Source organism: Thamnophis elegans, chromosome 9, assembly GCF_009769535.1.
Source record: "Thamnophis elegans isolate rThaEle1 chromosome 9, rThaEle1.pri, whole genome shotgun sequence".
NCBI classification, from domain to species: domain Eukaryota; kingdom Metazoa; phylum Chordata; class Lepidosauria; order Squamata; family Colubridae; genus Thamnophis; species Thamnophis elegans.
This window is the reverse complement of record NC_045549.1, coordinates 25,301,469-25,325,836: the sequence shown is the minus strand read 5'-3', so window position 1 is coordinate 25,325,836 and position 24,368 is coordinate 25,301,469. Positions and strand designations below refer to the sequence as shown.

At 37.5% G+C, this 24,368-nt stretch overlaps 2 long non-coding RNA genes across 5 annotated transcripts; both read right to left on the bottom strand.

Annotated features, from left to right (window-relative positions):
• Positions 1 to 2,145: 2,145 nt before the first annotated feature.
• On the bottom strand, positions 2,146 to 7,534 carry LOC116513446. Its single transcript, XR_004255988.1, has 2 exons — positions 7,494 to 7,534; positions 2,146 to 3,497 (listed from the first exon to the last, which is right to left on the bottom strand). It is a non-coding gene; the product is annotated as an uncharacterized LOC116513446 (long non-coding RNA).
• On the bottom strand, positions 7,535 to 24,354 carry LOC116513444. Of its 4 annotated transcripts, none has more exons than XR_004255986.1 (5): positions 24,281 to 24,354; positions 23,435 to 23,485; positions 13,332 to 13,425; positions 8,057 to 9,356; positions 7,535 to 7,627 (listed from the first exon to the last, which is right to left on the bottom strand). It is a non-coding gene; the product is annotated as an uncharacterized LOC116513444 (long non-coding RNA). The 4 variants fall into 4 exon arrangements; XR_004255985.1 differs by lacking the exons at positions 23,435 to 23,485; positions 24,281 to 24,354 and adding an exon at positions 14,839 to 15,345 and having other exon boundaries at positions 8,057 to 8,147; positions 9,156 to 9,356; XR_004255987.1 differs by lacking the exon at positions 13,332 to 13,425.
• Positions 24,355 to 24,368: the final 14 nt, after the last annotated feature.

Below are 24,368 nucleotides of genomic sequence, written 5' to 3'. Positions count from 1 at the left end.
GAGAAATAGGAAGAAGAAAGGATGATCTTTCTCTAGAGAAACATAAACAATTTTAGTAATAATACCTTCTCTGGTATTTCAAAAGAAAAAATAATCTCCCATCTCTTTTCTTATCAATAATCAAATTGTAAAAAAAAACCATTCACTCTTAATCAGCAACATTCTGTTCTGTTCTAAACATTCTATTAAGAACTATAAAAAATAGTAAATTATTTTTTAATTTGTATTTTGCTTAATGTAATCAAACAAATCTATTTTGTTCTCTCTCTCTCTCACTTTCTCTCTCTCTCTGTATATGTACACACACACACTCTTATCCACCAATCTTTAAAATCCCTTCATTCAGTTGTGATCAAAAAGAAATTCTATTAATACCTACAACATATATAATTTAACCCATATAGATAAAAATGGGCCATATGCTTGGGAACAAATTGATTAATCCTAAGGAAGAAAACAATGGCAAACAGAATCGAGAAAAATAAGAATACTTATTACAGTGTTACAGCAGTCCTCTTTCTGGTGGAAATGTATGGTTTGGAAAGATGTGTGACTTGAAAAAGAGTGACGAAAGATAATCTGTCTTCAAATTATGGATCTGAAATCCACAAGACTGGACTGTCAGAAGAACAGATTAACTGTGGATAAAACAGACTTATTGCTTCCTGGAGGCAAAGATTGGCAAACAGAAACTCATACATTTTGAGTATGTGGTGCAAGTGGAGGATTTAAAAACTTCGATGGGAACAGCAGGAGGAGGAGGGCGAGTCATTCAGTCTCTTTGAACTGTGACCCAATGGACATACTATCAAAAGGATTGTCTCAGTAACTGATGGGATTTGTTGATAGGATGAAGAACACAGGAAGAGCTACAAATTATTATTATTAAATTCAACGTGTATATATTTCCATGTCAGTGTACATGTAGTAAATATAAAAATCAGTGCCACTTTGTTTAGATGTGATAGATTTATTTATTTATTTGTCAACAAGTGGAAGAAACAAGCATGAAAACACATGAAAAAATGACACAAATAAATGGGTATAAATAAGCAAAACAGCCATAAACACATAGAGAGTACATATAAATGGGACAGTAGGACAGGGGCGGTAGGCACTGGTGTGCTTATGCATGCCCCCTTAGGGACCTTTCAGAAACGCATAAGATCCATGGTAGACAGTTTAAGGTAAAAGGTATGGGGGTTAGAGGATAACAGTATCACAAGTTGTTCCAGAAACCATAACCATTACTCTTCTATATGAAGCTATTCATCCACCCTGACCAGTATTAAAGTGTGCAAACTGAAAAATATCCATTATAATTGGATCAGCACACAAAAAAAATTAAATATACTACATCTAACTTATTGAATGTTTCAATTGACCTGTTGACACTTTTGAAGTTATTTGAATCACGTTCAATGAATGGTTAATTATTAAAATGTACATGTATTTTAACAACATTGAGCTTCTCATATGGTTTGCGCTGATTATTTTATTCAAACTGAACTAAACACATTACATTTGTGGAAGATTTGATCTATAAAGTGGTTAAAAACATGAAAGGTTCTGGATAGAAAGTTCTTAGTGCTGTCATTCTAATCAGAGGTGATATGCTGCCAGTTCGCACCAGTTCAGGCGAACCGGTAGTGGCGGCGGCGCGAGGCTCCGCCCACTCACCCTGACCTCATCACGGACTTTCTGCACTTGCCAGATGTCCGTGCACTCCCATTACCGAACCCGTAGTGAAGAGAATAGAATACCATTACTGATTCTAATGAAACTATGAAGCTATGCCATCTTTTAATATATTTTTAACAAAAAGAAAAACTTTTTCTAGTAGTAGAAACACATGGAAGTAATAAGGTAGGTAATAATTCCTATAACCCACAACTAAGGCAGGCTAAGTTAAAAAAGAACATTCTAGTGATGTTACTCATATCCTTATGAAACCAATGTCATGATTTGGCCTATTGCTTGTTATCAATCAGAACATTAAAATATGTGACTCAATAGTAATTACAGACGTTCCACAAATATATGTTAAGACCAAGAGATCAAATATTTCTCTCACAGAATGGACTAGGCTATTGGCTGTTTATTGGGTCAGATAGGCTTATGTAGGTATTAAGTCTCTTTGTATTCATTTATGGCTTAGCAGACAATAACAAGTAAATACTGGTGAGAAAAATACGCCCTGCTTTTTAACCTTTTTCCTAATTTTGCAATTCATTTTTGTGGAAATTGTTCTTTACTCTGTTCCCATTTATTTTATACATTCCATGGGAGTAACTATTTATTCATTTCTATATGATTTTATACCCTATTAATTTTACTGGTGAAAGACTTTCAGAGACAAATTCAACTCTTACTTAGATTTACTTGAAAATAGCCCATTAACCTGAAACACAACAAATTACTTGTTGGACGTATCCCTTTTAATTTCAAGAAATAAATACACTGAAGTTTTCCAACCTGTGGCCTTTTAGGAAACTTCTGATGATCTATAATGTCCCGTCAAAATAAATTAACCTGGCCAAAAGTTTGCAAAATTACCAAATTTCACAAGGCTTTGATACTCTTTCTTGAAATCTTACAGAATTTGGCATTTAAAGAGGTAATCCAGAGTTTCATGCAGTTTGGTGAGCTCACCTGATTTGAGCCATCACAACACATGCCTGTGTGCCCACATACACAGAGTTTAAATTTCATTTTGGAATGCTACCTATAGGATATCATTTGTGGCATGATATTGAAAACTTTGTGTGGTGATCCCAAAAATCTTTCAGTGTACTGATTTATAGAAAAGTACTGCTGGTTTTCATTACAGATATCAACAGTGTTTTGTTTTTTAAAGTAAAATAGTTTCACAACAGAATCCCTTATTATTCTAGTTTTGTTACATAGCTAGAGAGCTTTGTGAAAATCAGAAACTGCATGTATTATTTTTGTGGAAGAACTCCATATGTTCCAGCAATTCCCAGACGATTCAAAGTTTCAATTAAGAGATATATTCAAGCTGTTATTCAGGGAATCCTGCAGTTCCAAGGACATTTAACTGGATTCCTCAGTAAGAAATAACAATAGATGCTTTCTTTTTCTAAGATAAAATATTGGCCTAGTTAAAAATCTAAACCTAATGAAATCAAGTTGTAATCAAGCTTAATGATGATCAAAGGTTTGTTCTCTGAAAGATGAACTCAGAGCTTTTGTATTGTGAGAAGAGAGCACATTTGGAGAAACCCAAAGGCAACTCAACTTTCTTGGGTTTTTTTTTCTTCATTTTGGTAGTTCATACATTACATCTAAACATAAAACCATGACCTAATTGCATAATATTCGTTAATGATTAGCATTACAATGTGGTTGGATGATAGTTTGTGATTCTGGGTGTAATACAAATCTGGGTATCCATTTGCTTTACTAGATGCATCAAATCTTCATGTTTTTTTCAGTCAGCTTTCAGATGGTGCAACAGAATGAATGAATCTGTGATTCTGTATTAACAAGTGCAAACACTTCAAAAGATGGACGGACGGACGGGTAATAGATAGATAATTTACTAATTTATTACTCTTATGACCATAATAACAAAAACTTTGTCATACCAAGGAAAATTTTACAGTTCCTCATTCATAACTTTCTCTAAAGTTACTACATAGTTTAATCCTCATATTTTTTATTTTCCTTTTGCTGTTTTAATACAGAACAGCCAACTTGTTTTACCATATACCCCATGTGTTACCCAGCCAACTAGAACACATTTACTAAGAGATTCTAAAGATTAGCAATTAACTATTTCTGGAATCTCTGGGGCAACATTTAGTGTATGTTATGTGTGTGCCAGGGGTGAGTTCTGGCTGCTGCTACTGCCGGTTTGCTTGTTGCACGCTATGCGTGCATGCACAGTACTAAAAAAATTGCTTCTGCACATGCAGGGGGTGTGGGAGGCCAAGTTACTACCTACTTGGCCGAACCGGTAGGAACCCACCTCTTGTATGTGCATTGAAAGAGAGAATCTTATACTACACGCTACATGTGTGTATAGTGCAAGATCCTCTTTAAATTTCCCACTAAATATTACCCTTCTCCTCTCCTAGACCATCAATACACGTCACCTAAAATCTACACTTCACACCCACATTTACCCTGGCCCCACAGCAGATTAACAATGTTGTTGTAGTCATATATTATGTTATTGGTGCATTGGCATTGACTGTTATTCTGTACACTGTTTAAATAGTCTATAAATTCATAAATAAATACACTAACTTAAGTCTATCTGTGATTCTGTATTAACAAGTGCAAACACTTCAAAAGATGGACGGACGGATGGGTAATCTAGATAGATAATTTACTAATTTATTACTCTTATGACCATAATAACAAAAACTTTGTCATACTAAGGAAAATTTTACAGTTCCTCATTCATAACTTTCTCTAAAATTACTACATAGTTTAATCCTCATATTTTTTTTATTTTCCTTTTACTGTTTTAATACAGAACAGCCAACTTGTTTTACCATATACCCCATGTGTTACCCAGCCAACTAGAACACATTTACTAAGAGATTCTACAGATTAGCAATTAACTATTTCTGGAATCTCTGGGGCAACATTTAGTGTATTTATGTGTGTGCCAGGGGTGAGTTCCGGCTGCTACTACTGCCGGTCTGCTTGTTGCACGCTACGCGTGCATGCACAGTACTAAAAAAATTGCTTCTGCACATGCAGGGGGTGTGGGAGGCCAAGTTACTACCTACTTGGCCGAACCGGTAGGAACCCACCTCTTGTATGTGCATTGAGAGAGAGAATCTTATACTACACGCTACATGTGTGTATAGTGCAACATCCTCTCTTTAAATTTCCCACTAAATATTACCATTCTCCTCTCCTAGACCATCAATACACCTCACCTAAAATCTACACTTCACACCCACATTTACCCTGGCCCCACAGCAGACTAACAATGTTGTTGTAGTCATATATTATGTTATTGGTGCATTGGCATTGACTGTTGTTCTGTACACTGTTTAAATAGTCTATAAATTCATAAATAAATACACTAACTTAAGTCTATCTCACTAATGCATTATGAATTAGATGACGGCAATGTCATGGAGAGATGGTAAAACAAGGGGTTAATATATTTATATATTTGGTTAGTTATGAGTTGCAACACAGTCTTACTGAGTCTGCAAAAACAGATTTAATGTTTAGAGTAAACCTGGATAAGTAAATTCTAAGAAACCCAGATAAAAAGATTAAGGAGCCACCAAACTGTTCACATTTCACGAGTTACCTCCTTTGGGATATACTTCTCATGAAGGTATTCAACAAAGTAGACCGCAACCTACTTTTGGTAAGCTAGAAAAAAGTGGGATAAATAGCCTCACCATCAGATGGATTTGTAACTGGATGATACTAAGCTGACAGGAATAACCAACACCCTAAATGACAAGCTCAAGATCCAGATGGATCTTGACAGATTTGAACACTGGGCCCTATCTAACAAAATGAAATTCAATTAGAGAAAAGTAAATCCTTACATTTAGGCAAGAAAAACCAAAAGTACATATGTAGATTGGGTGAAACCAGGTATATATATATATATCATATTTCCCCCGAAAATAAGACCCTCTAAATAAGGGCTTGGCCTTATTTTTGGGGAGGTCTTATTATTTTTCAGGTGTAGGAGGCAACAAGCTCACCAGCCCCTCTCTCTCTGTCCCACCACCTGCTTGCCTGCGGCCACAATGATCCAAATTCTCCTTGCATCCTGGCCTTTGCCTGCCCTGCTTGCTGGCCGCCAAATAGCTGACTGTGCTGCTCTGGCCTCGCGGGGGGCTCTTCCTGGCAGAACACGCACACACACACACACACACACTCCCCTTCCAAGGCAGCCACATCCCTTCACTAACTTGCTTTCCAGCTCCATTCTCTGTTCCACGTGCAGGACAAGAAAAGTAGACTGTATGCCTATGGCAGTGGTGGGATTCAGCCAGCTCGTACCTATTCGGGAGAACTGGTTGTTAACTTTCTAAGCAGTCCGGAGAACCGGTTGTTGGAAGAAATCTCCTTTTGTTTTTTTTCCCACTTTACAGGGCTAATCCTGTAAGGAAGGCAGGAAAGAAACATTCTGGTTTGTTGCCCTGCTTACAGAAACTGCCTCTCCGATTATCCAATGTGAATATACAGGTGAGAAACGATTTCCTGTAGGCATGGAAATCCATACACTTGGGACATCAGAAGAAGCCCTGCAAGGAGATGCTGCTGCCGAAATGTAGGAAATCCCCCCCTCCCCTGCAAATCATCCTTTCAAAGAGGAGTTTCACCAGGACGAAGAGGTGGCTGAAGGTAGCGTTTGTGTCTCCTTCATCCTAGTGAAACTCCTCTTTGAATGAATGATCTGCAGGTGTGGGGGGGGGAGATTTCCTGCACATCAGCAGTGGTGTCTCCTTGCAGGGCTTCTTCCGATGTCCCGGATGTATTGATTTCCATACTTTCCTTTCCTGTTTTGTGGACGGAATTTCCTGCTGTGACTGTCATCATTAAGTAAGGAGGGCATGAGGCATTTGGGTTGTGTTGCTTGGCCTCCAGATTCTTTTGCAGTCACAATTGGCTGCAAAAGCAACTGGCGCTTGCTGGAGGCAGAGGCCTGAGTGGCACCCGCGAATCAGCTGTTTTGTGAATGGAATGGCTCAGCTGATCTGATTAAGGGGCTGAGAAGCCCTGAGGTAACGAGAAAGGGAAGGGCTGCCCCCTATTCTGGTTAAACCCACCCCTTCACTAGGGCTTATTTTCAGGTAAGAGCTTATATTTTTACCCATCCCAAAAAACTGGCATGGCCCTAGTTTCAGGACATGTCTTATTTTTGGGGAAACACGGTGTATGTGTGTGTGTGTGTGTGTATGTATGTATATGTATATGTATATGTATATGTATATATATTGTAAAAATGAGAAAGTAAACAAAGAAGAATATGTATAAAATAATAGAATGGAAAATGGAAAACCTGAAATCAGAAAAAAGAAATACCAGTAACAGAAAGCTGTAAAAGTGTAATTGTGATTTTAATGTTTGGAAAATGTCAAATAATTTAAAAAAAAAAAAAAAATACCTCCATAAAACCTTAGTAAGACCACACCTAGAATACTGCATGCTGTTTTTGGTCACCACACTATAAAAAAGATGTTGACACGCTAGAAAATGTGCAGAGAAGATGATTAGTAGACTGGAGGCTAAAACATACGATGAACAGTTGCAAGTACTCGCCATGGCTAGTCTCGTGAAGAGAAGGACTAAGGGAGACATGACAGCAGTGTTCCAATATTTGAGAGGGTGCCACACAGAAGAGAGGGTCAAGCTATTTTCCAAAGCACCCGAAGGCCAGACAATAAATAATGGATGGAAACTGATCAAGGAAAGATTCAACCTACAAATAAGAAGAAATTTGCTGACAGTGAGAACAATCAACCAATGGAACAGCTTACCTTCAGAGATTGTGGGAGCTTTATCACTGGAAGCTTTCAAGAAGAGACATAAATTTCATAAATGGTGTAGAGTCTCCTGTTTGGGCAGGGGGTTGGACTAGATGACCTACACGATCCCTTCCAAATGTGTTAGTCTGTATAGGACATAATAGGAAGTTTTAATTTCTCAATAATCAAATAGAAGTCAATTAAAACAGCTATTCTGTTTTAAGAAATGTGATCCCTTTAATTCTTACTAAAATAGGTCCTAGAAACGTTAAAAGGTTGTTCCAATCAAATATTTACTTAGTGCGGGAATACTAACACAATTCCTGCAAGATGACCCAAAGGTGGCCACCATCTTTAAAAGCAGCTCTGACCATTAGGACATTCTTCTGAGGTCCAAATAAAATCTATTGCCTCGGAATATAAATCCATGGATTCTTCTCTTTGTCTTCTTGAACAATGCAGATAATTATGTGTCATCTTCTACGCAAAAACCCTTCTTCTACAGAAATATCACCATAGTGGATTTGCAGCCTTCTCTTTTCCATGTTAAACTTTGCCAGTCCTGCCAACTGTACCTTATAAGTGTTTCCTTTTGGGTCCTTCATCACTTCTCTTGCTGTCTTCTGAATACAGTCAGTTCAACACTTAACACTTCCCCTTAGCTTCCTGTAGAATTGTAAATACAATGATATGGATGTTCAGCTAATCATAGCATAGTTTAGCATCCATTATGCCATCTTCTCTATGAGAATATCATGAGAGATTTTCAACTATTAATCTGAATGTTTAGTGTTTTTATTGTTTTAAAATTTTATTAGTATTTTTAATTGTAATATTTGTTTCTTTTCTGAATCTAAGTCTCCCAGACTGAGATGGGGGTAGTTTAGAAATTGAATAAATAAACCAGGAGTGTCAAACTCAAGGCCTGGGGGCCAAATGCAGCCCGCAGGGTGCTTAGATCTGGTCAGCAGGGCTATCCTGGAAACAGAATTGGCCCGCGGTGCTTCGGCCAGTGAAAACAGAATCCCGTTTGGTGTGTGGCAGAGGGTTGCAAGAGGCCACTGCAGCTGGAAATGGGGCTTGGGAGCCCGTTTTCGCTGGCAGAGTGCTTGGGCCATCACAGGCGCCCCTGCCACGAGGGACAACGCCCACCCTGGCCACGCCCACTCGTCCCCTGAGGTTAAACACAAGCCCTCAATGAAATCGAGTATGACACCCCTGAAATAAATAAATAAATAAATATTTTGCCAAAACCAATGTATTTATATTGTTGTGATCAAATAAATTAGGCACACTGCCTAAAAGGGACAAGGTTATTTTGATGAATCCACACTGATGCCTACAAAGGAGTGCATTTTTTTTCTAACTGCTACAGTAGTTAAATCTTTATTCTGTTATCTATCTGTGTATATATAGCCTTGTTCAGAATACTGCATGTTTATGAAACAAGTAAAATTTAGTTTTACCCAAACATTTATTCAAAAAAAGTGTTAGAACTTCAATCCACTTGAGTATTCTTATATGTGTCAAGTTATGTTGTCAGTATAGAAAACTTTGGAGGCACCATCTTTTTACTTACTAATAATTTTAGGTTCTACAAACCTGTTCAGACAAGCAAATATTCAAAATAATGTATCTCTTCTGTCATCATTCTGCCCTTGAAATTTTACTTACCACATTGGTGTCACACAATGTACTCTTCAGAATAAACAGGTTTTACTACTTATTTTATGCAGGATGCTAATTATTTAGCTCTTAAAGAGTCCCACAAAATTGTAGTTTCCCTAGAAGCAGTCTGGTTTGGTCTTAAACCAGATTAGGTTATTTCTCTATGTAATCCATTTTTTCGTAGTCATTCATATTGGGAACAGGCATCTATCAGAAAAAGAGAGGGGGAAAATGGGTATTAGGTACCATTTTGCTTGAAATGCATTAGAATCTTTCCCCCTATTCCAGGGATTTCACCCTTTATCTAGAGAATAAGTTCTATACCAAGAAAGTTAATTTTATAGCTAAGACATGGACCATTAATCACTAAGAGACAACAAAACCAATCTGATATTCTGTTGTTATTTATCTGTTCAATATATAAGGTTTATTATACAACAAATTAAAGCAATAAAACTGTAAAAAACCACACACTCTCCCTCCCTCCCTCTTTTGAATTCTTTTTTTCAAAAATGATAGCATAGAACTTTGAAGTTTGGGCACTAAGGGAAACCAGAAGAAACTAAAGATTTTAATTAAAGGTGAAGAATTCTTAAATATGATTTACTAGTAAAGAATGGAGCAACATATTTTAATATTGAATGTACTGAAGGATACTTGTGAATAATCGATCCAGAAATTAATTTTTCCATAACTTATTTAAACACAAATAAAGTTTTTTGTTTAAATAAGTTATGGAAAAGGAATGGGTTTTACCAGAAAAAATTGACACTGATCTGAAAATAGATTTAAAAATGACAGACTTCAAGAATGGTATGGAAAAATAAGCTACACCAGATACACAAATGAAACTGGCTGGTGTCTTAATAAGGCAAAGTAACAAATCAAAAGCGCGACCTGCATGATTTTATTATATTGGATTTACAAAAGAGACTTCTTAAAATTTTGAAAGATTTTATGAAAATGGACAAAGAAATGAAAAGAAATCAAATTCTAGGACGTTATTTGAAGAGTTTAAAGAGCAGTTAAAAGTAAAATAAAAAATATGTAATTGGTTAAAATTAGATACAGTGCATTCTCTGGTCATTCTTAGGGGACTTTTATGATCAGGACTGAATAAGGATTTAAGGATTCAATTCTAGATAAGAAATTAGATTTGGGGAAAAGAGATCATTTGTTGCATTTTTTTAAAGTTACTAAATTGTTTATAGGTGTTCATTGAAGAAGTCATTTATATATTTTTATTGTCTATATTCTTTTTTTTCTTTATTTTCTTTTCCCTTTTTCATTTGTATTACTTTTTTATCTTTTCAGTTGCCATGTTTAATAAATATAGATTTAATAGGGCAGGAAAGTATAACTGCAGAGAGGCAGTCCCTCCAGAAAAGCATATTTTGCATAGTTGCATAAGCTCAGCAAAAAACTCATGCCATATGGATAAACTGATCTGTCTTCAGGACAGACTACAGACAACAGAGTAACAAAATTACTGCACACTTTTCTGACTATTGCTTTGAGCAGAGGTGGGTTCCTACTGGTTCGGCCGAGTAGGTAGTAACTCGGCCACCACGCCCCCAAACTGGTTCTATCGGCAGCACCATAGGTGGCCATCTTGTTTTACTACTGCGTATGTGTGCATTGCACACATCAAGCACGCCAATGCATGAAGCGCGTCCCTGAGCAAACCGGCAGTAACAGAAGCCAGAACCCAGCCCTGGCTTTGAAGCTTCTTAATAGATTTACAGATTAAAACTAGCAATATATCTGTCAAGTGCAACCAAGAAACCAAAATATTTTGGCAGCTTGAATGGAAAGATACACTGCCTGTAGTGCACCAATATGGTGCAGGTATTCCTCATTTACTGACTGCGTTTAATGATTCAAAATTAAGACGCAATAAACTAAAAGCTTTGTGACCATGACATCAATCCATTATTGCTATAAGGGTGCTTCGCAAATGGCACACATTTATGACAGTTTCCTATGATCACGTTATCCCTGCTTATGGGCTTCATAACTAGCATCAGAAAGCCCAATTATGGTTACTAAGCAAAGATTACTTTTGCATTTCTTAAGCTTCACTAAAGAAAACTCATCAACTACAAGACTTACTTGTTGAAATCAAAGCAAACAAGATTTACTTATTGCAATCAAATAAAAACATCAAAAACATTCAACAAGGCAGGTTGAAATGTACACTCATCTGATAATATCCTCTGCCTGTTAAATAAATCCAGCCAATGAGAACAGAGGGAGAAACCACAGACTTCAATCTTTTTTTTTAAAGCTAACCACAGTGCAATCTAATGTTCTCATTCTCCATGTTACATAATTATCTTACTTTCTTTTCTTTTTAATATATGTTGAGTTGTTTAATTATATTTCATTCTGAGACAAGTTCTTATTTAGAAATACACATCAATAATTGAAAACATACATTATTTCATTTCTGTGTCTAATTTTCCCCCCAAACAACATAAAATTGCATGCATGAGGTTTGCATGATACTTTTCATCTTTGAATTAGTGCTGTGGGTGCAGTAGTTAGAATGCAGTATTTCAGGCTAACTCTGCCCACTTCCAGGAGTTTAATTCTGACCAGCTCAAAGATGATTCAACCTTCCAAGATCGGTAAAATGAGAATCCAGATATGTTGACTCTGTAAATTGCTTAGAAAGGGCTGAAGTGGTTATGTTGTGGCCTGACCCCGGGGGGGGGGGGAGGGAGGAGAGAGAGACAGAGAGACAGAGACAGTGACAGAGAGAGACAGAGACAGAGGCGGAGCCTGGTCCATCTGTCAGCCCTCAGATGGAGAGACAACAGCCTCCTAAAGGCTGTGCAGACCATTTTTGCAAAGGGGGCAGGGTTTGGGGAGGCAAAAAAATGCTGTGTTCAGTGTATAAGACGCACGCAGATTTTCACCCTCTTTTTGAGGAAAAAAGGTGCGTCTTATATTCTGAAAAATACGGTAAGTCTCAGTGCTATTGCTATTAAAGAGAAATAGAAGGACATGCACCAAACAAAAGAAAATAAAGTCCACATACACTTGTTAAAAAAACCTTAATGCTAGAATACAGGTTGTCCTCAATTTACTACAATTTACAACAGCACTGAAAAAAGTGACATGACCATTTTTCACACTTAAAAAACTGCAGCATCCTCATAGTCACATGGTCAAAATTCAGATGCTTGGCAACTGACACATATTTATGACATTTAATGTCCCAGGGTCATGCGATACCCTTTTGCAACCTTCTGACAAGCAAAGTCAATGGGGAATCCAGATGTACTTAACAATTGTGTTCCTAACTTAATAATGGCAGTAATTCGCTTGAACAACTGTGGCAAAAAAGTCATAAACTGGGACAAAACTCACCTAACAACTGTTTCACGTACCAACAAAAATGTTGAGCTCAATTGTGGTCATAAGTCAAGGACTACCTGTACTTTGAAGAAAAAAATACCTTCTTCAGGGGATTATGAATGATGGAAATGTCCTTTTATAATAAATATTTTGAAGTACCGTAATAGTTTCAGATAAAATATGCACAAGGAACACATTAACCAGCGTGAGACAAGATCATCCAAAAGCTTTTATATGTACAGTTTCTGTTGTTTATCTGTGCATTGATAGTCACAGCTGAATTTCAGTAAGGATGCTTAATCATGTCTTATACTTTCAAAGCATAGTTCTGACTGTATAACTTAATAGTAAACATGCTGAACAAAGAATACTTTATTTCCTTACTAAGATAACAATAGGTTTAACACATACCTACCAAGACAGTACGCATAATTTGATTGTTAAATTATTTGTCCTGGTTTTTTTTAAGAAAAATATATTTTTACTATTTACATACAGGTACTATATTTTTTGGAGTATAAGATGCATCTTTCCCTCCCCCTGAGAGTGTGGAAATGTTGGTGGGTCTTATACACCAAATACAGCTATGTTTAGCCTCCCAAAGCCCCGTTCCCACATTCCATTTTTGCGAAAAACGGGCAGTTTCTCACAAAAACTGAGGCTTTTTGGGCTTCTCTCAGCCCCCACAGCATTCTGCAGGCTTCAGCAGGGCTGGGGCAAGGCAGAAACGGAGGCGTTTTTGCCTTGCCCCAGCCCTGCTGAAGCCTGCAGAATGCCTCTGGCGGCTGAGGGAAGGCAAAAACTTTTTTTCTTACTTACCTCTCCGAAATCTTGGTGCATCTTATACACCGGTGTTTCTTATAGTCTGAAAAATACGGTATATCGAACACAGTATGACCATCCTCGATTTCATCTGCCATAAAAACCAAAGTGAAAGACAAATAACATATATACTACTTACACAGTGCTAGTCTTGTACAATTATTTTTGACCAATACATATATAATACCTCATTCCAGGTCTACTTAGCCTAATTTTTTTCGTGTTCCGACTCCTACCTCGTGTTTCCAGCCTTTGATAAAATCTGTTCCATGTGACAAGATATTCTGTCTCTCCTTCGTTTTTTAATTCTAAGGTTAGTCTATCCATCTTTGCGCATATTAATATCTTCCTTATTATCTCCTTTTCTGAAGGGATGTTTTCACTTTTCCACTGCATACACCATTCTTGCTGCTATCAGGATGTGAAGTATTAGGTATATTGACCCTTTGCTATAGCCTTCTGCTTTAATACCTAATAGAATTATTTATCCTGTTTGATCACACTACTTCAGATGCTAGCATTAGCAACAAGGCTTAGATTTATATACCGCTCCTTAGATAGCTCTGGGTAGTTTGCAAACATCATCATATTGCCCTCAATAATCTGGGTCCTCATTTTATCTCACTTTATTCCAAAGTTTAAATAAAGTTTTAAAGAAAGAATATTTTTTTCAGTAAAAAGAAAAGCAAAATAACCCACTGTTAATTTTACCTGCTTGACATTAAAATAGATCTGTTAAGAATGCAATTTTGAGCACAGTTTGTTGACTGCTCAAAGGGAGCTCAAGTAATAACAACGGATTGAAACTCAGCCTAAATACTGATTAGAATGCATTTGTCCACAATCTAGTTTCCCTGTTGGGCTGGTTTCTGAATCACAATTTTAGCTTGAAAAAGCTAGTAGTTAACCAATGCAATCTACTAATACCTTATGGATAATTATACAATAAGCAGAGGTCTTCAAACTTGGCAACTTTAAGACTTGTGGACTTCAACTCCCAGAATTCTCCAGCCAGCTCGCTGGAGAATTCTGGGAGTTGAAGTCCACAAGTCTTAAAGTTGCCAAGTTTGGGGACCCCTGGATAGTAGTAATCAAATTTATGGGTCTGCTTTGACCATTTATTGTGGCTATTCCTTTCATAAAACGCTGCTCTGCGTATGCCGGTAGGAGTAATCTCTTTCAGCCCAGATAGCATTGGTTAATTTTAACCAGTGGTAGTCAACCTGGTCCCTACCGCCCACTAGTGGGCGTTCCAGTTTTCATGGTGGGCGGTAGGGGTTTTATCTGATATAGAAGCACTTTTCTTTTTAAAATTTAATTGACTTCCCTACTTTATAAATCACCATTACTGTGGAACCGGTGGGCGGTTAGAAAATTTTACTAACAGAGATACAAAAGGGGCGGTAGATATAAAAACGTTGACTACCCCCGATTTTAACTATTATTAAAGAACAAACGTTAGGTACTGGCTGTGCCCAGGACACTAAAGGTCATTTTCGCCTACCTGAAGTCTTCCAAATATACTGAAACGACAACTCTGGTCATTCTCAACTTGTCCTTTGGCCTCGTTGGCCTTTGAGAATTTAGATAATTGCACTCGCAAAAGACTTGGAGGGCACCAAATTGGATGCATTTTTTAAGAGGCGGCCGCATTCTGCCCTGTACGGTAAACTCCCCAGAGGCTCATAAAAATCAGGCGAGCAAGGCGATTTGCTGGTGGCTACCGCCTTACCCACCCACCCCAAAAAACAAAAAACCTCACCACACCCTCAATCCGTAGAAGCACGTGGGCGCTATTACAACTTTATCCACCCACCCCCTGAAAATTGGCTTCCAGCTAGCTAGGAAATAATTGCAGTTTGTGACTTAAAGCTACGCCGCCCGCATCCGACTGCGCACTTTGATCCTTTGGCTGCTGGCGTTCGCCTGAGCGTGACGTCATTTCATTCATTCTCGGACCGAAGGAGGAAGAGGGAGCGTTTGAAAACCGACACGAAAGGGGAGCCTACGCCGCTTTGATTAGCTACCCCTATCGGTTAAACGCTTTCAAACCCATCCATTCATTTCAAGGCAAGCTTTCGGTTAAAATGTATCGATGCTAGAGGTAGATTTAAAAAAAAAGATTTTATTTTTTTTAAATCGTTTTTCAGTACTAAGATTTCTACGTATCGAATAAGCTCAATAGGCAATACCCCCCTCCCTCCCCCCGTTTCCTGAATCTTAGTGGTGCAGTCCCTTTTGATATTCCGCTAGGAATCTATCTGCCTCGGGCGAGTGCGAGAAGTGTGGATGCTTCTGGGTCTTAAAGTCCATTAATTTAAAGTACGTTCTTGCTTCCCCATGGGCAGGTGTTGAGACAGAGAATTATTGGGTTTTTTTGCATGCATATCGTCCTTAAATGATTATCTATGAATGCTAAACAAGGGGGCATTGTTATCCTGATCCTGATCCATCTTAGATATTACCAATAGAAACTTTCATGAGCAGAGTTCACTTCATTAAAAGGAGTGAGGAAGGGAGTTGTTACTCACGAAATCATATGCATTTAATAAAAGTTGTTAGTCTGCTATCAGACCCATGATTTTTTTTTCTAGGGTACATCAAAAAGGTTTTAGGCTATATCAAAAGGTCTCTATAAACACAAATGGGTACTTAACACGTGGCAGTTTTTAATACATTTATTATCAAACATTTTAGGAATGACTACACAAAAAGAAAAAAAAGAAAAGATATAGTGGAGGGAAAATAAAATATCCCTAAATAAACAGATTTGCAATTGTCACAACATTTAAAATATATCACTTGAAAACATTTCTTTGACAGTTTTGTCTTAAATTAGACTTATTGAATTTTTCCACCAGTCTTCCAATTGTTGCATTGTATTTGTTTAAAATTTTGAATCCAAGATCCTTTATTTGTTCAGTGTCTGTCATAGTTAACAGCAATTTACATATATGCAGTACATGTCGTCCTTGATTTACAACCATTCCTTTACTGACTGTTTGAAGTTACAACAGCACTGAAAAAAGTCACTTATCACCAGTTTTCACACTTATGACAGTTGCAGTATCTCCACTGTCATGTGATCAAAATTTAGATGTTGGCAACTGACATGTATTTGTGACAGTTGCAATGTCCTGGGGTCATGTGATAACCATTTGTAATTTTCTGACAAGCCATGTCAATGGGGTAAACCAGATTAGTTTAATGACCACATGATTTGCAGAATCACAACTGCAGTGATTCACTTAACAATGGTGGCAAAAACCAGTCACAAAATGGAGCATAACTCACTTAACAACTACCTTGCTTAGCCACATACATTGTGGGGTCAATTGTGATGTAATTCGAGGACTACCTCTACCCTAATTTGCCTGCCCACCTATCCTACTTAGCATAATGTCACACTGTACTTTCTAAATTTTGCTCCTTGTCCTTTCTCATAGCTTTCAATCAGAATTCGGCCAAACATTCCCAGACATATTCAACAGATTAATCCCCCTGAAGCTTTTGCATTCATTCTTGCTTATTCCCCTTTTGTATAGGGGAGCAGTAATAGCATTCCATCAGTTCTCGGGCACAGATGTAGACTTCATCCATACATTAAACAACCCACACAGCCACTCCATATGCAACCCACATCCATATTTTAAACTTTCTCCAGTTACAATTGCACTTTACAATTGTTCAACAGTCTTACATCATTTTTCTTTTTTCCCTTGAGCACTAGTATTGATTGATTACATGCCATCCAGCAGTGTCAGCTCTTAGCAACCACATAGATAGACCTTCTCCAGAATAAGAGACTGACATTAATAGCGTTCAATTCAGTTTGACGCATCAACATATCACTTCCATACAAATCTCTAAAATGGGGCATTGGCTTTCTAACGTTTCAGTTTCATCCCAAGTAAATTCATCACTTATTTTGTTTACATTCACTTTGCAGAATCCCTCTTGTCTATTCTTTTACCTGCTTCCAAAACATTATATTTTCATCAAAATTGCTCTGCATTTTCAAACCCAACTGAATTTTTATTCTTACTGACTCAATGCTTTTATCTAGGCTTCCTTTCTTGTTGCCACAATGCTACCATTATTAGGCAACAATAATATTCCGCAAAGAATTGTATAAGCCAAGGTACTTGATTAATCTTGGGTATTTCTGGTTCTTTGACTTCATTTGTAGCAGTATCTGTTTTCCTTATATACTTCACATGGTATCTTTCTCTCAGCTTCAGTTCTGTAGTCATCACTATCTGATATCTGTTTAATTTAAAGCCTACTTTATCATTTAACCAATAATTCTTTTTTATATTTCTGATTTGTTTGTGGCATTCCATTGCATAATTATATTCTTCTACTTTTTTCTACCCACTTTCCACCCACTCCATTAGAAGAATAACTATCTTGGTAACATGTACTTTTCTTTGTGCAGTTTTTCCCTTAGTCTTATTTTCTTCGCTATTTTTTTTCTTCTCTTTCATGTGCTAGCTGTTTATAATAATTTGTGTCACATTTGGAATCCTTTCATCACGCTTACATTCTTCACAAATTAGTTTAGTCTTCCATCAAAAACAATCAAATTAAGCTAGGATGCCACAAACATAACCAAACCAGTTTACTGCAGGCATGCTCATGCTAACCTGCACATTCTACAGACTACCTTACTCCACAATTCAAATCCATCTATTAGATACAAGGCATTTTCATGCAGTTGTAGGTTGTGTCGTTTTAAAAATACTTTTGTACAAGGAGAACTGTAAGGCTGAATTTCATTTCTAAAAAACGTTCGCTCGCTCTCCCGCACCCCTGCTTAAATCAGTGTTCATTCCTGGTGACTTCCTAGAAAAGCCCTCTGCTTTACTTGGCAAGATGTCTGGAAGGGATTTGCCATTGCCTCCTTCCTAGAGCTGAAAGAGGAACATCTGCCCTAACTCACCCAGCTGCCTTTGTGCCCAAGGCATGACTAGAACTCAGATTCCCAGTTTCTAGCCCTGGCTATTCACCAAATTTCCTCTCAAGAAAGATCTCATTGGGATTTAACAAAATAAATCATTAAAAAACAGTCCAAACCCATTATATCTAAAATGTCTTCCTACAGTTCAATAACATTTTATTATCTGATTAATATATCTAGAATGCAGCAGAGGCTAAGAGGTGGCTCAGTGGCTAAGACGCTGAGCTTGTCGATCAGAAAAGTCAGCAGTTTTGCGGTTTAAATCCCTGGTGCCGCATAACGGACTGAGCTCCCGTTACTTGTCCCAGCTTCTGCCAATGTAGCAGTTTGAAAGCATGTAAAATTGCAAATTGAAAAATAGGAACCACTTTTGGTGGGAACTTTTGGCATTTAGTCACATCTTCGGACAGGGCTGGCTGTTCAGCTTTGAAATGGAGATGAGCACCACCCCCTAGAGTTGGGAACTACTAGCACATATGTGAACCTTTACCTTTACCTAGAATGCAGCATTTGTTTGGCTTTTGGTGAGGAAATACAAATGTACACCCAATCTAACTCACAAAAACCATAATTTTCCCAGAAAGAAATTAATGAGGGGAAAAACAGGGGTCTCCAACCTTGGCAACTTTACAACTTCTGGACTTCAAGTCCCAGAGTTCCTCAGTCAGCTTCACTGGCTGAGGAATGCTGGAAGTTGAAGTCCACAAGTCTTAAAGTTGCCAAGGTTGGAGACCCCTGCTTTAGAGGCATAATTGCCCTAGACTTTAAGCCTCTCCTATCACCAGGAAATTCTGGAGTGCATTATGACACTTTAACACAAACTTGCAAGGTATTCATTTTTCTGGGAAGGCATGTATGTGTGTGTGTGTGTCATTCTTTTTATCGCTGATGCCAAAAAAGAAAACATTGACAAATTTCATAGTTGCATTGGTTGAAATAGACAAAATATGCAAGCAAAAAATGCTGTATGGGTAGTTGGAGATTATAAGGAGGAAAATACAGTTGGGCTATATGGGCTAGGAAATAGAAATAAAGCAGAACTACATATTGGAATAGAGTAGAGACTGTGAAGGGAAGGGGAGAGAGGAGAGGAGAAGAGGGCAAAAAAGTCAATATTCTCATGAAGGAGTTTAACAAAGGATGGGATGGAATGGGATGAGATAGCTATTTGGCCAAATGTGATTAAAAAAACAAGGATTTTGTCTTTGATTAGAAGTTATCAGCATACATGAAAAACAAAAGAGTAATTAGTAATCCTAATAATTATACCAGTAGGTGGGGATAGTAGAAGAGTTGAGAAGGATAATAATAATCTAAAGCCATAGACATCTGTTAAAAGAGACAAAGAAGTCGTACAAAGAAATCGTACTATAATAAAAGTAGTACAAAGACATCTGTAAGGACATCAAAGACGGAAATAGAGACCTTTCTCAGGTTGTCTTTGGGAAAACTCTCCAACCTCAGAAAGTTAAAATGTTAATGGGCAGATAGTAACCAATTAAAAGATAGAAAGAGAAGATTGAAATTCTGTAGATAAAATATCTAAGATGCCCTAGAAGATGGGTTTTCTAAAACATATAAAAAAACTTGAATACTAGAAAATGAAATTGTATCAATTCTCTGATCATCACGTTAAAGCTACAGGGACTGCTAGAATATCTACAGAAATATTGCAAAGAACAGAAAAATCAGTAAAGGTTCTAACAAAATTATGTCAGCAAATTGGCAGAATGATACAATGGCAACAGATTAGAAGAGGTCAGTTTATTTTACCAATACTAAAGAAAGATAACACCTTTAATTTCACATGCTAGTAAAATAATGCTTAGGATCATTCAATGTAGACTAGAGCCTTACATGGACAGGGAGAGGTCAGATGTTTAAGATGGTTTTAGAAAAACTTGAGGAACAAAAGATGCTGCTGATAATGTATCCTAGACAATTGACAAATCTAAACAAGTTTAAAGACATGAGCTTCATTGTCTATTAAGGGCTTAGATGTGTCCACCATGTCAACCTGTGCAATAATCTGAAGAAAATGGGAATACCAGAACGTCTAATTGATTTCATCAGAAACCTATATATTAAGAAGCCATAGTCCGGAAGAAACATGGTGAAACAAATTAGCTCCATGTCAACAAAGAATGGTAGTGAGTGGAAAACTTATTATCGGGGTGGGCAAGGGGTTCTTTGCCCGGTTGCTGGATGGGCGTGACCTAGTTGGTCTCTTGCACCACCGGGGGGGGGGGCGCATTTTTGCCCTACCTGGCTTTTCTTGAGCCTCTGGGTGATCGAAAATGGGCTTCCCAGGCTCCAGAGGCCCCCTGGAGGCCAGAAACGGGCCCATTTCCGGCCTTCCCAAACTTCTGGTAGGCCTGTTTTTGCCCTCTTCGAGCCTCGTGCCCTGCACTTACCTGCATCCAAAATGGGCCATGTGAGGACTCTTGGGAGGGGTGGGGCAGGGTAGCCAGGAGTGGGATTTGGGGGTTCTCTGAACTGCGCAAATCTTATCTAGAGGTTGTCCCAAACCTCTACAAGCCTCCAGCAGCCCACATCTGCTAATTATGTTCTCCAGAAAATGGTTACCTGCTTTTCCAGCAACTAGATAATGGGGATGCATGTTGAGGAGACAGGTATATTGAGGTTATATTTTAAATATTAAAATGCAAATACAAAATGCAAGGGGGTATTTTAAAAGGGAGTTTCTTTCCTAAAAACTAATTTTGAAAGTGTTTTCAAAATTCTACTGTAAATATTGCTTAGTTTATTTCCATCTAGTTAGTAAAGTGAAATAGTTGTACAATTGTTTGCTCAATTAAAAATGTTTTCCATTTTTCTTGGAAAGCATCAGAAAGCTTTCAAAGATGACAGTCATTATAGCACTTTTAAAAATACAGGTCTATCACCCAATTAGAAAAATAACTGAGGCTTTTATTACACTAAGTTGGGAATGAACTACGTAAACACAAAGTAAATTAAACTTCTCAGTAAACATATATATCTTTGTACTAGTTTAGTGGAATGTCTGTTAAATAATAACTTTTGCATAGATCTGCATGTGAGAGAAATAATTGGTTTGAGAGAAATATGTCATTTGTTTTTAGGAGATTAATGCATGCTATAATTAGCAGTAATTTTGTGCCATGGCTAGGCTAACTGTAGAAAGAGCCTGGAGGGAGGAATCCTATGCCTAGACATTTTCATTCTTGCATTAAGTTTAATTTTTGTAATCTATAATCCTCCTATGGGTGATCTGGCACATGTGTTCAAAATTGTCCATGTTTTTGGAGTGAGCAAGCTGAGTTGGGATGCATTGCTTTGAGGGACAGAGCACAATGCCATTTTTCACATAATTTCCTTACTTCTGGCAACACAATCAGAAATATGTCATGGCCAAATATACCAAAGAGTGCTAGGAGATTTTAAAAAGAAACAGAACTGCTCCTGCTACAGGAATCAGCCAAGGCAATCAAGGATCAAAACAATAATTATTTGGTTCTGATCTGTTCTATGTACTGTAAGCCCCTTATGCGCAACCATCTAATTATACAATACATTATTAGATCCTGGCCAATGATAAAGCTATTCAGACTGCTATTTTCTCAACCTCAGATACTATACTATCACATAGTTGTTTTAAATTCCTTCTGTGATTGTTTTTATACTCCTTATATACTTCTTCAAAGTTTTCTTTATTTAGATTATTATTCTAATAAATATATTTTGTTTTTCCCATTGTAAGATGTTCTGGACTTGAAAAATCACTCAATCAATCTGAGTTTATATCTAAGTACACAAGGAGGTGTTTTATGGCATAAATTAATTTTCTGACGCTTTCTTTTTTCACTAGGGATATTTAGCATAGAGTAGTAGACTAAAGTGTTGTGAGAATACAGCCGGAACATTATATTGTTCCATCTTCCTTTCCCATGTCAGCCGGCTAACAAAATGAATTCAGGAAATATTTTGAGAATGCTGATTGACATTTGCTCCAGAAATGTATCAATGATAATCAAGGCTAGGTTCCTTGCCTGAACACACCTTCTCAAATCGGTGGGTGGAGTCAGATAAAATTTAGACCCTTTGGCTCTCTGACTGATGAAGCAGGAAAAACTGGTTATTCACTGGAACTGGAAGAATTAGCAGAAGACTTTACAATACTGCATGGGCTGGGAACAAGATGGGTCATCACATTTTTGTACTGTGTGTAGAACTAATTGGTGAAGAGTGACCTCATGTTCCCTGATTTCAAACCACTGTGCATCTTAAATATCAACATCTTGAACTGGCTTTAAAATATGCTGTATTCTCTCATCAGGTTTAAACAGGTGATGATCTGCCTTCCCACAACATATTATGCTTATTTAATATTAAGTTAGTATTAATTTTTATTTCCTTGGCATGCTGCAGAAGTACAGACAACTTGGTTAGTTTATGATTCAGTGAATTGTATAACTGTCCTTCAAATGGATTAATTCAGACATCATATTAAATTATATTAGGTGAACATAGCCATTGTTCAGTGTAGCTGATGCTAAAATGAAGAGTTGACAGTTGAGATTCTGATATATTTTACCCTTTAGTTAGCTATGTTTTGAACGCAATTTAACTTAATGTAAAGCTTATCACAATGGTCCAATCAGGAGATTTTTGCAGTTCCAGTTTAGAACTACCACCAGTAATAGATTGCAGGTCTGACAGATTTACCGAGAGACACTGTCGTGCTCTTCTGTGATAACAAAACTGAGGACCAACAGGAACAAGAGTGCAACTGATGCCTCCTGATGTTATAGTGATTGTAAAGAGACCCCCAAAGTCCAGGGATAATCTTGGATTATAATTAAAGAGTCAGAACATGACAGGGACTATTTGGCAAGAGATCTCTATTATGTTAAGTATCTGATTCTAAGAAAGGGTTTATGTAGGAACCAGTAATCAAGGTATTATTCAAGTCTATTTCTACACTATTTCTACACTTGACATTATAGTCTGTAAGAAAGTTGGAAAAACATGATAAGTATTACAGAACAGAGATCATTCACTTTACAAAACATTGATTTTGTCAGATCATTAATCACTCTAGATCTATATTGTTACTAGTTGCTTAGCCAAGTGATATCCATTTGATTCAGACACTTACTGAGTCTTATCCTGTGTGCTGGTATGGACAAGCCAGATGTGAATGAATGTCCTGGAATGGAAAAGAAGTAGCAATAGTAGTTATAGCAGTTAGACTTATATACCGCTTCATAGGGCTTTCAGCCCTCTCTAAGCGGTTTACAGAGTCAGCATATCTCCCCCACAGTCTGGGTCCTCATTTCACCCACTCGGAAGGATGGAAGGCTGAGTCAACCTTGAGCCGGTGAGATTAGAACCGCTGAACTGCAGATAACAGTCAGCTGAAGTGGCCTGCAGTACTGCACCCTAACCACTGCACCACCTCGGTGAAATAATACAAATCAACACACCATATAAACCATATTGGGGCTTAGCATAACAAATGATCAAGCTGTAATGTCTAAATACAGATAATTTATTTAAAGCAACTTGGCCTCTGTACCAGTAGCAATTATTCACTACTCAAAAACAGCCTTTCCATTTGAACTGCACGATTCTTTACTACAGTGTGCAGGGCAATCCCTTCTTAAACATTTTATATCAGCAGCTGCTGATATAAAACATGTACTCAGAGGAAGTTCAGTGGTTAGTTGGCTTTTCATTTTCTTTTCATTTTCACCCCTTCATAAGATTTGCTTCGTTATTTATCATTATCTCATTGTTTAAAAAAGGTGTTTCCGAAGCAAAAGTCAAAGCATTTAAAAATTATTTTCAAGTAGGTATATTCGTCGCTTGCATTCTTCTGCGGTGCCACTATCCTCTTGTTGTTTCTTTTCCCGCGATCCTTTCTTTATTACTCTTGCTGATGAGTATCCCTACCAAGCAAAACCTTCGGAGAACTTAAGGCAAACGCGGGCATCTTACTTACCGGGGTTACCTACAAAAGACTGACGCTGCAAGCTCCGCCTTCTAAACGACGATTGGAGCGTGGCCAGACACAAATTTCTCGCTTAAAA